Source organism: Talpa occidentalis, unplaced genomic scaffold (genome assembly GCF_014898055.3).
Source record: "Talpa occidentalis isolate TD23 unplaced genomic scaffold, MPIMG_talOcc4v2.1 talOcc4.110, whole genome shotgun sequence".
Taxonomy (NCBI): Eukaryota; Metazoa; Chordata; class Mammalia; order Eulipotyphla; family Talpidae; genus Talpa; species Talpa occidentalis.
Window position 1 is genome coordinate 8,085 of NW_023601105.1, and position 16,090 is coordinate 24,174.

Sequence of the window (16,090 nt, forward strand, 5' to 3'; positions counted from 1 at the left end):
CTTTTTCCCTTCAAGGCATATTTCTGACTTATAACAAGTATATTTCTGCTCTTTACATATTTGCTTGATTTGTCCACCAGACTGAGCAAGAGCTAGTTTATTTTGACTGTGGCCTTAAAGTACTTAAAACACAGCCACATATTGTATGCTACTCAATAAAAAATTGCTCTTGGTGTAATCAAAAAAAGGAGAGATTATGAAAGCCATTCGCTGCCAGCTTCCTGTGCTTTATGACTACTCCTTCAAACCATCACTCACTCTGGCACATGGGGACTCATGCAGACCCGCATCTGTCTCTGTGACAGGTACCCACACCCTCACGACCTGACCTTCCAGGCAGGGCCTCGCAGTGGGAGGAAGGGTGTTTGAAGAGTTTAGATCATCAGTTGGTACGTACAAAAGCGTTCTGAGTAATCGAAGATAATTTACCTGCTGCAGACGAAACCAAACCACATCCATGTCAAGAAGCAGAAGTAAGAAGACCCTTAGAGAGGGTCACACAGGGCCAAAGTAAGGTAAATCGGTTCACCCAAGACCACTCTAGTAGAGCTAGCACTCTACATATCTTAGAATCTGTGTCATTGATTTGAATCTTCTAAAAACACTGATTCAAAACTAGAAGCTAAAAGCAGCAGCAGAAGGTGTCTCAAATCAGATCATGCTGTTCCCTTGCTTGAAACCTTTTAATGAGTTCTGCCTGTGCTCTGCAGCCAAGCTTGTCAGCAAGATATACAAGTTCTGCAAAGCTCTGGTCCCGCCCGGTCTCTCACCATCCACTCTGTGCCATGAGGGCTCTGTCCATTGTTCTCCTTGTAGCTGTTCTGTGATGCCCGCTCCAAGTTCTGTGTTGCCTTGGGGCTCTGTTCCCACTACCACCCTCCTGCTGGACCCCATCTTCAGTGTTCCTATCTTACCCTCTGACTCCCTACATTCAATTGCCTAAGTCAGGGTGTAAGTTAGATTATATGCTATCTTGTTTTCTCCACAAAATAAATATCTTGAGTGCAATAATCATGTCTATATGATGCATTGCTTTATGCCTAGGAACTTATACAGCCCTGGTTCATTACACATAGTAAATAAATATTTTTTCAGTGATTATACACTTTTAAAGAAGGAAATAAGCTTTCTTGTTATCTCCAAATAACTGTCTCATTTACACCATTTTCATGTAGAAAAATAACAATATATACGTCCAAAACTAGACCATCTAATATTTTATAAGGGTCGGTTTTCTATAAATAGAAAATCAATTATTATCATTATAATTATTCCCAAGCACCATGCTGTATCAATGCTCCCTGATCAATTAGGTTAGGAAAAAACCCTCTATCCACCCACTCTATTCCCTGCAAAATAATATTCAGAAAGCAATTTTAATGTATGAGGTCCATAGAGATGTTTCACTTTGCAGTCATCCCCATTATAGTTAAAGGAGAGTGCTTTCAATTCCTAGCCCCTAGGTACCCGTACCCAGACATTAAGCCAAGGGAGTCTACAAACCTTCTTGCTAAGCTTCCAAGTAAGCAGTCTGCACTGTCCCATATATGCATTATTTTTGCTATAAAGATCTCCCATATAAAATGCTTTATAGCACAGTGGCATTGTATGCATATAAACGAATTAAACTTTTATTCTTGTAATATTGCAGAGTTTTTCTAGGGGACCACATGACAATAAAGTTGTCTCTCCTATAAATTTTACATCTCCAGTCTTCTTCTGCATGTTCATAAAAGATTGTATTTGGATCCCTGCCAAAATAAGCCTTAATTGATTTTTTTTTTTTCAGGTGTTTCCTACTGCCTTGGCAACCATAATCAAATATCTTTTCACAAATAGGCTGTCAATTGCAATATAATATTCTCACTGAATATGGTTTCCAGTGCTCTCTCTGCCCAGCTCTCTGGAGCTTTCTCTTTTGACTTAACATTTCCTTCAAACTCCTCAGTGCCATGGAAATAATATATTTAAATAGCATGCATGATTTTTTAAAATGAGAACCTCCTATGAGTTCCATCAGCAATGACACACACAAAAAAAGATAAAAATAGATCGTGCTTTCAAGGATAATAGGTATTTTAATACTGGCATGATTTGTCAAATATCTATAATCCCTCTCAAATCACCTTTGATGGTGGTGTTTCACTTTTTCTTTTCCTCTCCCAAGAAAAATCATTATTCATCTTAAGAGAGAACATCTTGTCAAGTGTTGCAGTTCAACAAAATAAGGAAAACATCTCTGCCAAAATGCAGCAAATGTGATTACACAAGGCCAAGGAGAAGCCCATAATTAGATCATTACCATGGAAACAACCTAATTACATGTGTAAAGCAGTGAAGCCTGAGTTGCAGATCTGAATATGTTAATACCATTGTCTATATTACAATATTTCTGTTACTTAGCCTTCCCCAAATATGATAATATAAGCCATATAGATAAATCCCAACTCACTTTAAATGAATGAAAAAATATTGTGCAGTTAAGTGAATGGAGTTCAGGGATATTCACTATGTTAAAAACATACACCTATGCCCTTATAATGAGAAAAATCATTGTGCATTTTTAAAATAAACATACATTAGCATGTAAACAGTGAAATGGCCCTAAGTATGCGTTCCAGAGTTTTACATTGTTCAAAAATTATTTATAAGGACAACCAGGACAAGGTAATTAAATTTTGAAATCATATATTCTTTATTTATTCTCAGCAATACTTTCACATGTTCTGCTCTTAGTTATTTACAGGCCAGTTGCTTTTTAAGGTCTCATGTGATCCCTAAAGGCTAAAATGTGAGTATCCATTTATTGTTGAAGCCACAGTCAAACGTTTAAGCCACATCCTCAGGGGGCAGTGAAGAGGTGCCCAGAACAATTTTATTTATCTGAAGGCCTGTTTACTTTCCTAATTACCAAATCTAAATACCTCTTCCAAACTGCCTTTTAACACTATTTGCAAATATTCTTGTTTGCATTTCTTAAACAACGTTCATTTTCTGTATTTGTTTTCCCAGCTGGACCCTCCTTTTTCAGTCATTTCAGACACTGGTTATCTTCACCTTCCCTGCTGAAGTTGAAAACAGGACGTTGGTAAATTTGCTCTTGTCCTCCCATGCAGTGCCATTTGAAGATTGTTTTCTCCAGCTGCTGCAGATATTAGCCAGTCCCTGACCTCCCCACCCCTCCTGGAAACAGCATGCTTCCAGAGGTGAGGAGGGCAAGAAAGGAGATATTACTGAGGCTCCTAACACACACACCCTCCCTCTCTCCACCCCCAGCCCCCAAACACACGCCATGATCAGACTTCCAGGAAGCAGGATCTGGGCACAGACAGAGGGTAAGGGCACAAAGGGCCTTTTCATTCTTTGATGGGTCTGCATTTTTCATGCCATTTATGCCTCTGACTCCTGCGATGCTCCTCTCCTTCTGTCATTCTCTATATTTTTCCACAGCCATGAGACATTGGTCTCCCAAGGAAGAGGAGAGACACAGAGGGAACTGTGGCTTATGGGAGGTGGGAATCAAACTCACTGTGGAGCTGTCTTCTACATGCCTTCTTTAGCTTTGCTCCTCCGGTGCAATACATCACACACACAAACGCACACGCACACGCACACACATGCACACATGCACACATGCATGCACGCCTGGGAAATAAGTGGCAAAAAGGGGAAGGCCATCAGCAGCGCCAGGATCCTGAGTTCAAACAGCAGTTTTTCAGTGACAGAGGGATCAAGAGGGGTGGCACCTGAGCAGTAGCCATAAAGGAGCCATAATGCCAACATGAGTAAGGGAGCCTGCTGGAGAGAAAACAGCTGGGCTTAGTCAGGCCTTGGTTCTGGTTTTAGACTCTTGCCTTGTGCGAATCACTTTCCCTGGGAACCTGCACTGTGTCCCCTCTGTAAGACAATAGGGTGGGATGACATGAGGTTTAGGTCTCACACTGAGAAAATGGCCATAACGCAGTCTGAGCCAAGCCCTTCTTCACACCTTCCTCTCACTCCCGCCTGGGTGGTCTCAGACCAGGCTGCTGGCTCCCTCAGCTTCTCCTCCCTCAAGTGTCCAGCCCCTCAGCCCACAGAACACACACACTGCTGGGAAGGAGAAGAGCTGAAATGGAAAACAAGATTACTATATTTGGTCTTAAGCAAATCACATACTCTCTTGAGGACTTCATTTTCTTTTCTGTTGAATGATGGTGCTAGGAAAGCAATCTGGAAGCAGTGGTGAGTGAAACCATCTCTCCAGCCCTGTCCAGTCATTACCTTCCATGAGGAAAATTAATTATCTTTATGTACTTCTTTCATCAGTTTCCTCCCATACTCAAAAACTCCAGTGACTCCCCATTGTCATAAATTTCACATATAAAAGCTCCATCTATTGTTCAGAAATATATTTTAGTCCAGCTACAGTTATCTTGTCCAGTCTTTGTTTGCCACAATACTTGTTTCTCAGCACCCCTCAGTCCAACTCGTGGGGTAGTGAGTCCTAAGTCTTGCTTTTCTCCTGACCCACTCTGCTGCTTCCTTGCTCATGAACTTCACACATCTTGAACTTGACACAGAGTAGGCATTGCATCCATGTGTCTGCTGGACTGAAGAATCCGCTCTCAACACCACCACCATCTGGATCCCAACCCAGTTTTCAAGGAATAGATTAGGCTTTATTCCATCTGGGAGACTTGTCCTGGTTCCTCAGAGTTACATAATCATGTTCTCCTCCACTCCACAGAATCTATGTTGTAACACACCAATTAGGACCTGCAGTCATGACCTCATACTTACTGTTTAAAGTATGTAGAAAATTTAATCTACTTATTACAAGTGAACATTTGGAAAACTAATAGAAAGCCTTCTATTTCTTCATAATTGCCACACCATCTAATTCTACACTGAATCTTTGATAGGCACTTAGGAAATATTAAATTGATAGTTTGGGAGGTGATTTGAGCACATTTCCTCTACCAGACATGAATATTACCCCTGTTGTACAATCTCTACTTGGCAAAATGCTCATTTTTCAAGAAGAAACTCAAATGTCTGCTCGAGATGGCCTTTTCTCTATATAGCTAGACAGTTATCTTTTCTTTTCTTATTTATAATTATTGGCATTTGTCATGTTGCTATGATTATTTGTTTATATATGTGGTTACCCACCTAAACAATGAATTAGTTCCCCACAGGAAAGAACCAAATTTCACTTATGTTTTAATTCCATGCACAGTGTTACTCCCAAACATAGTACAGTAATGTACAACAATGTCTAATAAATGTACAGATCCGATACCTATACCCTTTAGGAAGTGTGAATATTTGCTTTGCTCTCTGTAAACACTATAGAACCAATTTTTGACAATTTGAGATGAAGGGCTCGTGTGAGAGCTGACCCACAGTTTATCAGTGCATGCAGGGTCAAAACAGAAATAGCTATCGGTTTCTAGCATCTATGCCAAGCTGCCCCCTAGTTACCACTAATAATTCTGAGTTGGTTATGCATTGATATTGCACTCTGTGACTTTTGAAATCTACATTCAAGAATCATTAAATATTTAAAAAAACACCATCAAGAAATTAGTATTCTCACCTTCCTGTGCCTCTGACTACCTCATTTCTTGTATAAATAAACAAATCTTCAAAAAAAAAAAAAAAAAAGAAGGGCATTCCCCGATCTGTTTAAAAAAAAGAAAAGAAATTAGAAATTCCTAAATTTATATTAGGAATCAAAGAAATTACTTGTTACCATGTCTTCTCCTGGGTGGCAAATAGATTGCTATGAGACTTAAATTGTAAACGCCACACTTCCACCTCTCATCACTACTGTCTAACTTGAATTTTGCTTACAAATGTTATTACTTATGCTCTCCATTGGAGGCATATTCTTTGAAAGCAGGGGCAGTTTTAGACACCCCTCTGTTCTCTGTAGAACTCAACACAATCATTTCTATAGGACAAGGGTTAAGTAAACCATTACCAGATGGTTCTACTATTGTCCTTATTCCAAATTTCTGATGAATGTTAAAGCTGAACAACATGGGAGAAATTATTTTATCACATTATCAGTGACAATTGACCTTTTCCTGAGCGACTAGTTTGTTTGACATAATGATCTTATTTTTTTTAAGATTTATTTATTTATGCATACAAATGCTAGGGTACAGGCCAGAGGTGTTGGGTGGGGGGTGAGAGGATTCACCAGAGACAGAGTGGGGAACAGAACAGGCAGACTGACTGAAATACACTGCTGAGGGGAGCAGCGGGAGACAGGAGAGGTCTGCTGCGCCATGTGGGTTGCTCCCTGGCCAGGGATCTAACTCATGGTGCAGCGGCTGCGGAGAGCTTCATAGGTTGCATCTTAACCCTGTGCCACCAGAGAGGCCCTTGACATAATGATCTTAATGAATTATATTATTATTTTCATTTCTCTTAAGTTTGTCCACCAGACATCTTAACGTCAACTTGGGGGAAGCGCTTAGTGCAAGCATATGGGACTTCAAGGTGCAGTTTCATATACAAATATCTGTCTCATTTACTTCCCTTTATTTACTCTTTATTTCTACTAATTTCATTTTAATATTATCTTGCTATATAATATGAATCCTTATGTCATGGATTATTTTCAAGCCAAACAGGTATTCATGAATATACACACAATAAATATAAATTAATCACTACTAAACCTCAAATATGAGATTTTCTTTATTAAAATTAATTCCTGATTAACTTTTATGCCCAGATTTGCTATTGATAATTTTCTTAAATTGCTACTACTGTATTATAATTTTAATCACACTATAGATTATTCATAATCATGCTCATGCTGGAGAAATACATTTTATTTTCCATGTAATCATCTTGTTTCATTACCATGCACTTCCAACTTATCTGTGACTTTATGGGAGAAAAAAGAGGGTGAGGAAGTGAATAATAATTGTCCTCAAAATGATCTTTACTTTTGCGTGTGGCTGCGAGGGCAGCAAGAACACCATGAAGGCCCCAGGAACACTGCAAGAGTACCAGGTGGTGGGGCACTGCCTGCCCAGCCCAAATGCCAGACATCACCCCTCCACCCCATGGAATCTTTGCACCTAATCATGTCATCGCTAAGTCCCGCTTTTGGCATTTTGTATCTCAGTTGAAGATGAAGTGTTCTTCAGGGGAAATTGTCTACTGTGGGGATGGTGCAAGAAATCCCCTTTGTGGGTTAATAACTTTGGCATCTGGTTTTGCTATGAATCCTGAAGTGACACCCATAATATGTACCAGAAGTACCAGGACCTGACCACCACGAGTGCTGTCACCCAGAGCTATGGAGATATGGGTGCCCAGTCTGACTCCTCCCAGTTTTCGAAGGTAAAGGAGAGAATTGCAAGCAAATGCCCACAGGCCAGCAGTCAAGCAGCAACACGACTGGAAGATCAAGTTCCAACTGTCCCATGGGGTCCTGCACACAACCCAGCCTCACCACCTAGAGGCCCAATACCTTCTTTTAAATGCAAGGCCCTCCCCTTCTTGGCTCTGCACAAATAAAAAACTAGGTGCTCACAAAACAACAACAAAAACCCAACAACTGATGTTTATACTTTCAAAATTGGGATGCAATAGTGGTTCGAACTGACAGCACTTACCATGGGCAAACATTATACTAAGAACTTACTGTTATCATTCAATCCTCATAGCAATCCTAAGAGATGATACTACTGTCATCATCCCATATTAATGATAAGATAACTGGAAGCCCTCACAGTTTTGATAACTTGCTCAAGATCACTCTGAGTACATGATAGAACCAGGATTAAACCCAGGCCTCAGAGCCGTATCCCTAAGCACCTCCCTGCATTGCCTCACTACCCTTGGAATATTAGCATGTAGTAGTCCAGGAACTAGTGCAAATAATATGGTGAAATGGCAAACCAGTCAGGTACGCTGCCACCAGTAACAGACAACTTCCCCCTAAAGATCCACTCTGTTTCCTAGACATTACCCAGCCCTTACCCCTCTCAGCCAAACAAAGCATTAATAGACACTGCTTTATTTTTATTTATATTTAATTTTTTTTCATTGCAATAACTGCATTATAACATTCTATAAATTTCAGGTGTGCATCATTGAAAATCAATGTTATATATATATATATATTAAATAAACCTTAAGATTACTGTTAAATAGCCAATTCTATGGATTCTTTCTTGATATAACTTAGAATTTTTAAGAAACTCAATTGCTATTTAACTGGAAGGGATTGAGAAGAAGAGGGAATTTTCTTTCACTCTGGGTAGCAAAATTATTCATTGCCTCCTGCTATTAGAAGTCATTTGTTGCTTCAGTCAATATTGCCTGGGGCAGGCCTAGGCTTTATTTGCCATCTCTGTGTTTGAGCCCTGAAATGAGGTTATCGATTTATGACCAGTGTCACTCCTGGATGTTATGACACACTAATAGAGGGTCTTGAGGAAATCACCTGCTACCCCTCAAAGCAGGATCCACATCTTGTTCATCTTTATGTCACTCCAGCAACTAGCACATAATAAACACTCAATAAATATATGCTTACTGAATGACTGATTCATTAATTATCCTTTGGGTATAAACCTTAAGTTTCTAATGGATAAAGACTGTCTAGCACTTCATCTAGTGCTAACATTGACTAATATAAATGTGATCACATGAATGAACTATTTGCAGTTTAAGGTAAATGGTAAGAATGCGTTGCTGAAGTCCTCTGCTAGACTACACACGAAAATAAAAGTTCTGCCAATAACAAAATTCTGTTTTGTTATAAACCCCATAAATCCTATTTCATAAGGAACCGACTTCACCTCATTAGCTGGAGGTTTGATTTCTTTCACTTCCTCAACAACATAAAAGTGTATTAAATTCTCACATACTCCCCATTTTAAATGCTCATCACCTTATATATAAAGTGGCCCTTTAGTATATAGCCATAGAAAAAATAAAGACATTCTATGTTTCTTCAGAAACATAGTGAAAAGATTAGTGAAAAGACATTAGTGAAAAGATCTCTGTTGTTCGGTTGAACTGTCAAGGTTCTACTATGATGAGGTCTCAGAAATAGACTGTGAATGGGGTGGGAGAGGAGAGTCCCAGCTGGTCAAGACCTAAGCTCCAGATGATTTTGGCATTTGGCTTTAGAGGAAACTCCTGTCCATGTTAACTGTCATGTCCATCTGGTGATTTATATGCTAGGCGAGAAATCACCTGAAAAATTTTCAAATCTTATTATTCTGCATGGGAGATCAAACGTATACAGAAATGCATAGGTGACCAAGGTTGGTAGGGAGGCAAAGGAAATTAGGGTGTGAGGATTTTGCAGTATCTCTGAGGGAAATTGTCCAGAGGTGGATGAGCTAAGTCCGAGAAGCCTGACTCAACCATGGGACAAAGACTGAGTGAGAAGGGGTCCAGAAAAGGACTACTAGGTCCTAGTGCTACTGCAATAGCCCACCCGCAGTGCAAACTAACTGGTGCTCCTCAGATATAATATACTAATATAATTAACTACAATGGATATAGTTCATTTAAGTGGGTGGAACAGAAAAACCAGAGAGCTATTCCCTCCCTGTTTCCCAGAAGACCCCCACTTTGTGGACCATGAGAACTAAAGACTTTAGGATGAGGGAGATGGGCAAGGATTTATTCTTCAGATGGTAAGGGCTGGTGAGCAGAGTAGCAGTGATCCATGGTAAGAGGAACCCTGCACTAGAACTGTAAGAGCATATAAATTACTATCATAGTGGAAAATTTATATTTAATTCATTCCTGTAGTAGTCCACAGGAATACCTGGGTGGACTTTGCAGGAGCTGGGATGCCTATCTAAATGAGTGGAGCTAATGGCCAATAAAATGTCTTCAAACATGACAAAATTCAAGTTTAACTCTAAATATGAAATCATCTGTAGCTTTATGTTGGAAAAACTTAAGAATACACAGTTAAAAAATTCTTCTATGAGATAAAATAAAATTACAAATGATTATTTATCTATGACTAGCCTCTTGTTTTATGGTTTCACAAACCATGTCTCTTCTTTCATGGAACCATTCTGTGAGGAAAGCAGGAGATGCACTATCACCATCTGATAGATGAGGAAACGAAGGCTTAGAGAGACCAGACCCAAAGAGACTAGACCTCTATCATAGAGCTCATGTGACCACAGCAGCCACCTCACTCCACAAATCAAGAATTTCTGTGGGTTATTCATTCACTGACCCACATGCACAAATCACTTGTTTTAAGAGTTTATGACTGAAAGCATGATTAGCCAAGATGTTAAGAGACACTTGGAGGAGAGAGACACTTGTGGAGACACTTGGAAGAGAGTCAAGACCGTTGTCCAGAGGACAGGTGCAGGGATCCAATCATCCCAGCAACATGCCTCTCCCAGTGCAGTTTGTGATGGCAGGTTTCCCTTGCCTTTGCCTCCCTTGGCTTCTTACTCCATTTCTCCTCCTCCCTCTAGATAGCTACCGTGGACATCTTACAGTAACTGGCACAGGGAACACAGTGGTTACTTGGGGAGGAGGGCTAAGAGGGGAGAGACACAGAAAAAAAAAAGATGTGAGAAAAGGCAGAGAACAGACTGGAACTGGCACACATCCTACCCATCTCCCCTTACTCCATGTTCTTTAAAAACATTCCCAGAGTCATTTCCTTTTTAAAATCTCATTTAGCCAAAATGTGAAAATACAATTAACCAAATGCAGTAATGTACTTACTGGATAAAGAAAGCCATAGCAACCATTTTTAAAATCAGCAAATAATTTAACCCATCTGCAAAGCCAGGCAAAACAAAGACCAGAAGGTTTAAGACCTATAAAATTTTTACTATTGAGTTTTCAGCATTTTCTTTTCCTTCTTTCCCATCTTCAGAGCCAATTGCCCTCTCCCACATCTCGTCTGTGAATGCCAGTCAACTAAAACAACATACTCAGGCCAGGCTAGAAGGGAGTTTGCTAAAGGGAGGCCATCAGGCCTCCAGTCATCATGCTGTCCCTGGCACCCCTTCAGGACTGGAAGACACACTGCAGGGGAAATGTCTCCCAAATGATTTTTCTGTCTTCAAAAGAAAGACAGAGAAAATGAAGGTCACAGGGCAGATGGATTGGCAGAGATAGCCCTGGCTGCTAAATATTATAGTGAGAAGTTTACACTGGGGTTGAATTGAGTTCTTCTTAGTTTCTGAACAAAGGAAGGTGTTATCCCCATTCTGTTACTCCATGGCTGGGGATGGCCACTTGCCTCTTCTCCTAAGGCACCGGGCATGACCCCCACTATGTGATAAAGGTCAGAGGTATTGGTTGCATAAGCCTGATGAAAGAGACTGGGCAAACACAATGAACTTTGAGGAATGAATCAGAGTCAGCCCTCACCACAGACATTCAGCAAATTCCATTCCTCAAAGACTTATGGAGTGCCTGCTACATGCAAGTCACTCTACCTGAATTAAAATTTTAAAGGAATTCTCACAACCTCTACTGCCTTTGATCAATAACCCCTGGGCAGGCAGAGTTACTCTTGTTATCAGATGATGAGCTGAGGCCCAAAGAGTTTCTGTGACAGTGAGAAGGTAGAGAAGTCATTGAGCTCAAGGCCAGTAGCCCACTGTAAGAATTGGGTGGGTCTTTCAACCACTTGAGTTTTATTTAATCTTCAGTTATAAAGAAGAGGGTTGACCAGTTAACTTTGTCAAAGACAACTTGTATTTTTCAATCTTCCATAGTTGACAATCATTTAGTACCTGTCATATGCAGTGGGTACCCATTATAAATACAGGTTTATTTCTAACATTATATAATTAGTTAAGATCCTATACTCTCAAAACAAAACCACATACATTTGTAATTAATTACATTACATTTTATATTTAATGTATTTAAATATGACAGCATTCCCTCAGCAGCATTTCTTTTGACAAAAATCGTGTCTCAGCTCACATTTTACTTTTATTTATTTATTTTTTAAGATTTATTTTATTTATACAAGTGCTGGGGTACAGGCCAGATGCACAGGAGGGTGAGAGGATTCACCAGAGACAGAGTGGGGAACCAAACAGGAATACTGATGAAACACACTGCTAAGGGGAGCAGCGGGCAAGACAGGAGAGGTCTGCCTCTCCATGTGGGATTCTCGCCTGCCAGTTGGGATCCAACCCACACTGCAGAGGTTGCAAATAACTTCACAGTGTGGTGCTCAACCGCCTGAGCCATCAGGGAGGCCTCACTGTTTACTTTTAAATGTAGGGTTGCAGGGGTCTCTCCTGGTGGCTCAGCGGTTGAGCGCTGGGCTGTGAAGCTGCCCGCAGCCTCTGCAGTGCCAATTCGATTCCTGGCCACCGATGACGGTTCCACATGGCGCACAGACCTCTCCTGCTGCCCTCTGCTCCCCTCAGCAGTGTACTTCGTCAGTCTGCCTGTTCTGTTCCCCACTCTGGCTCTGGTGAATCCTCTTACCCTCCTGTGCTTCTGACTGTACCCAGTGCTTGTATAAATAAATAAACAAATCTTAAAAAAACACAAAAACAAAAACAAAACATACCACCCATATGCATGTAATGTTTAAAAAAAACTTTAAAAAAAATAAAAAAATAAAATGTGGGGTTGCAGAATAATTTTTCATTGTTGTAATTTTGGCTTGTAATGTGAAAAATAGTTACATAGAGAAGACACGTTTTAGTTCATCCTCGGGTGTCTCAAAAGGTTATACAAGCTTTTCACAAATGGGAACCTGAAATTCACCCTTTAAAAATCCTTTGTAAACAGATTTCATGATATATTCATTGTTCTTGGTTGTAATACTTTCTGTTGCAGTTTGCATTTGTAAAGAATTTTATAATTATTCAGCTGACTCTGGTGATAACCTTCTAAATTAAAACTCAGCCTCAGTAATGGATGTTTTGACTCCACTTGCCAAGTCCACTAGCAGGAAATGAGTGAAGACCTCTGGTTGGGAAAGAACCTTTCTGTGTTTCTAGCAAGTAAACTGTCATCACATTTAATTGAGATTTGAGAAATGGGTAGCAAAACAGCAGTGAATGATGGTATTTGCAAATTAGTTGAAGCCAAGTGAATTTTTGCCTGGAGTGTTCAGACTGAAAAATAAATATAAGGAAAATCAATGTTAGTGGAGAGAATCTTTCTTGTTTCCCTACTGATTTTCCGTGAATTAAAATGCACATATCTGATTCAGCTTGGAAGTTCCTGTCTTTTTTGACCCTTTAAGGAAATCTGTCAAATCTGAAACAAGATATAGATTTAAGGTAAGATGTAGTAGAAACAATCTTTGAACTTACTGTACTCATCAAAGAAATGGTTCAATCTGCATCTTCCCCTACTCTGGCCCTACTACAGATTTCTTCTTTTCCAGGGAATTTTTTCAAATGGTTCCAAATAAGTGAGGGAGTTTTTCAATTTTCCTCATTTTCAGCTTTGATATAGACAAAATCACCAATACTCACTTCTGCAGTAATTGACACTCATGGATTTCATTGAGTACCCAGAGGTCAGCTGTCAGAACATTCCTGTGCTTTTATAAAATTTAAATAAGTAAGGTCAGTGCAAAGGTAACAAGCTTTGAAAGAATGTCAGATAACAAAGACTTTCTTTTAAACATAATCATCTCTAATCATCTGCAACCTGAGTTACAGAATAATTCTATCTTAAGTGTAGCATATATTTAATTTATATTTTTAGAGTTGGCATATATTTAATAATAATATAAAATAGTACATTTAGTAGTTGCATTTCTTGAGAAAATATTCTCTATTTTCCAGACCATACAACATAGACTACTTTGGCAGCGGTTGAGCACTGGGCTGCCAAGCTGCCTGCAGCGTCTGCAGCGCTGGTTCAATCCCCGGCTGCCAGTGAGGGTCCCACATGGTGCACAGACCTCTCCTATAGTGCCCGCTGCTCCCCTCAGCAGTGTATTTCGTCGATTTGCCTGTTCTGTTCCCCGCTCTGGCTCTGGTGAATTCTCTCACCCTCCCATGCTTCTGACTGTTTGTATAAATAAATAAATCTTTAAAAAATAATAATAATAAAAATAAAATCAGTCATTTTTTTCTTTATGTCAACATACTCAACCACCTTTGTCTCAAATATTTTATGAAGGCATAACTTCTAAAAAAGATCTTTTCACACTTGCATGTATGTGAGACTATGAACACATATAACATACATATGTAAATAGTGGGATATTTTTAACCCCATGCTTAATTGGTTCTTGACCCCACTGGTAGTAATGAGGAAAGTGAAGATTATCCTTGTCATAAATGACAATTAACCTAGCTTTTCTTTCTTTTTTAGTTCCTCCCACCCTCACTCCTTTCTCTCTCTCTCTCTCTCTCTCTCTCTCTCTCTCTCTCTCTCTCTCTCTCTCTCTCTCTCTCTCTTTCTCTCTCTCTCTCTCACCAAAATCTGAGGCTACATCCAGCTAGAAGGAGTTACATGGAAAGATGTATGATTAACATTTTACTGTAATTCTATTCAGTGTTAATTTTCAGTATTTACATGGATTTATCTTTATAATATTGAAATAAGTTGCCATTAAAATTTCCAATACTGATATATCAAGCCTCAAATTTTTCAGAGCAATTTTCAACCACAGAGTTTCAAGAAACACTCTTAAACTTCTGTGCAGTATCTGATACATGAACAAGTCATTCCCCTTACCTTCAATAGTAGCAGAGAAAGATTAAAAAAGGGTATTTCAGGAAGCATAAATAGAAGCCTTAATTTTACAGGTTGAGAGTAATTTTTGTCTCCTGAAATGCTTTGAAATTGTCTGACTTTAAATTGCCAAATTCTACCCTCCCCGATTTAAGAAGAGGGGTGTAAGAAAGAAAGGAATCATAAAAATCTTGATGTATTTTATTCTTACTCACAGTATCCCCTCAGTTGTGACCAATTCCTGCATAATTCCCATACTTCTGTTTCACTCTTACCTTATTCTTCTCTAATATGTTTCACATTGATTTTTTTCCTATTCTCTGCCGACTGCAGTCTCAAAAATGCTTTGACCTTACAGTCAAGGTCAAGTCCACCTTCCTGAAGTAAACAAGAGAGAAAGATGGAGAAAATAACTAAAAACCATCTAAGAAGAAAAACTATGGCACAAAAACATGTCATAAAAAAAAGAGAAAATGTCTTTCTTCTAGGATTTCTTTTTCTTCTAAATTTGCTACCATTCAAGTTGAGGAATATTAATTTAAGCTGCCAGTGGAAGAAATGAAAATTTTCCCCAAGTGTTATTTGTGTAGGAACCAATCTAGCATTCAGCACCTGTACCCCCATGTAGAATAACAGGTCTGATAGAACGAAAGTTCCAACCATACTATTATGCTCAGGTGCACCCCTGCAAAACAACTACCCATTATGACACAAATAAAAGTTTAAATAAATTAGTACTGGAAAAAAACACTTGTAAAAAGCCATATGTTTGGGGGCCTCCCTGGTGGTGCTAAGAGTTAAGTGTCAGCACTATAAAACAATCTGCAGCTACTGCAGCATAAGTTCAATTCCTGGCCAGGGAGATGACCCACATGGTGCAGCAGACCTCTCCTATCTTGCCTGCTGCTCCCTTCAGTAGTGTATTTCAGTCAGTCCACTGTTCTGCTCCCTACTGTCTGTGGTGAATCCTCTCACCCCCCGCACCTCTGGCCTGTACCCCAGTTCTTATATGCATAAATAAATATTTTTTTTAAAAAAGCCATATGTTTGAATAATTTTCTGGAGTTGTTGCAAGTTTTAAAAAGATTTTTATCTCTGGGCTTCACTGCAGTAATGTGACAGTTAACTGCTTAAAAAGATAGTAATTCTTGAAATGTTTATGACTTTCTGTTTATAACAAAAGCATAGAAAAACAACCACACTCTTGAAAACACATTTTTTTCTTTTCCAGTCCTAGTCTGAAACAGTCTCCACACAACTAAAAAGGGTATTTTATTTTAAAACTTCTGTATGATGCATCTAAATTAGACTTGGCTGTCCAATGCAAAGTTAACTCAATTGGGTATTTAGGTCATTGATGTTCTTATAGAAGCTCTACACTGAAATACCGTATCTCCTTAGAGAGGTCTTT

The 16,090-nt window shown here is 39.3% G+C and overlaps 1 pseudogene; it reads left to right on the forward strand.

Moving 5' to 3' along the window:
• The first annotated feature begins 6,981 nt into the window (after positions 1–6,981).
• Positions 6,982–7,487, forward strand: LOC119239751 (60S ribosomal protein L18a-like; annotated as a pseudogene).
• Positions 7,488–16,090: the final 8,603 nt, after the last annotated feature.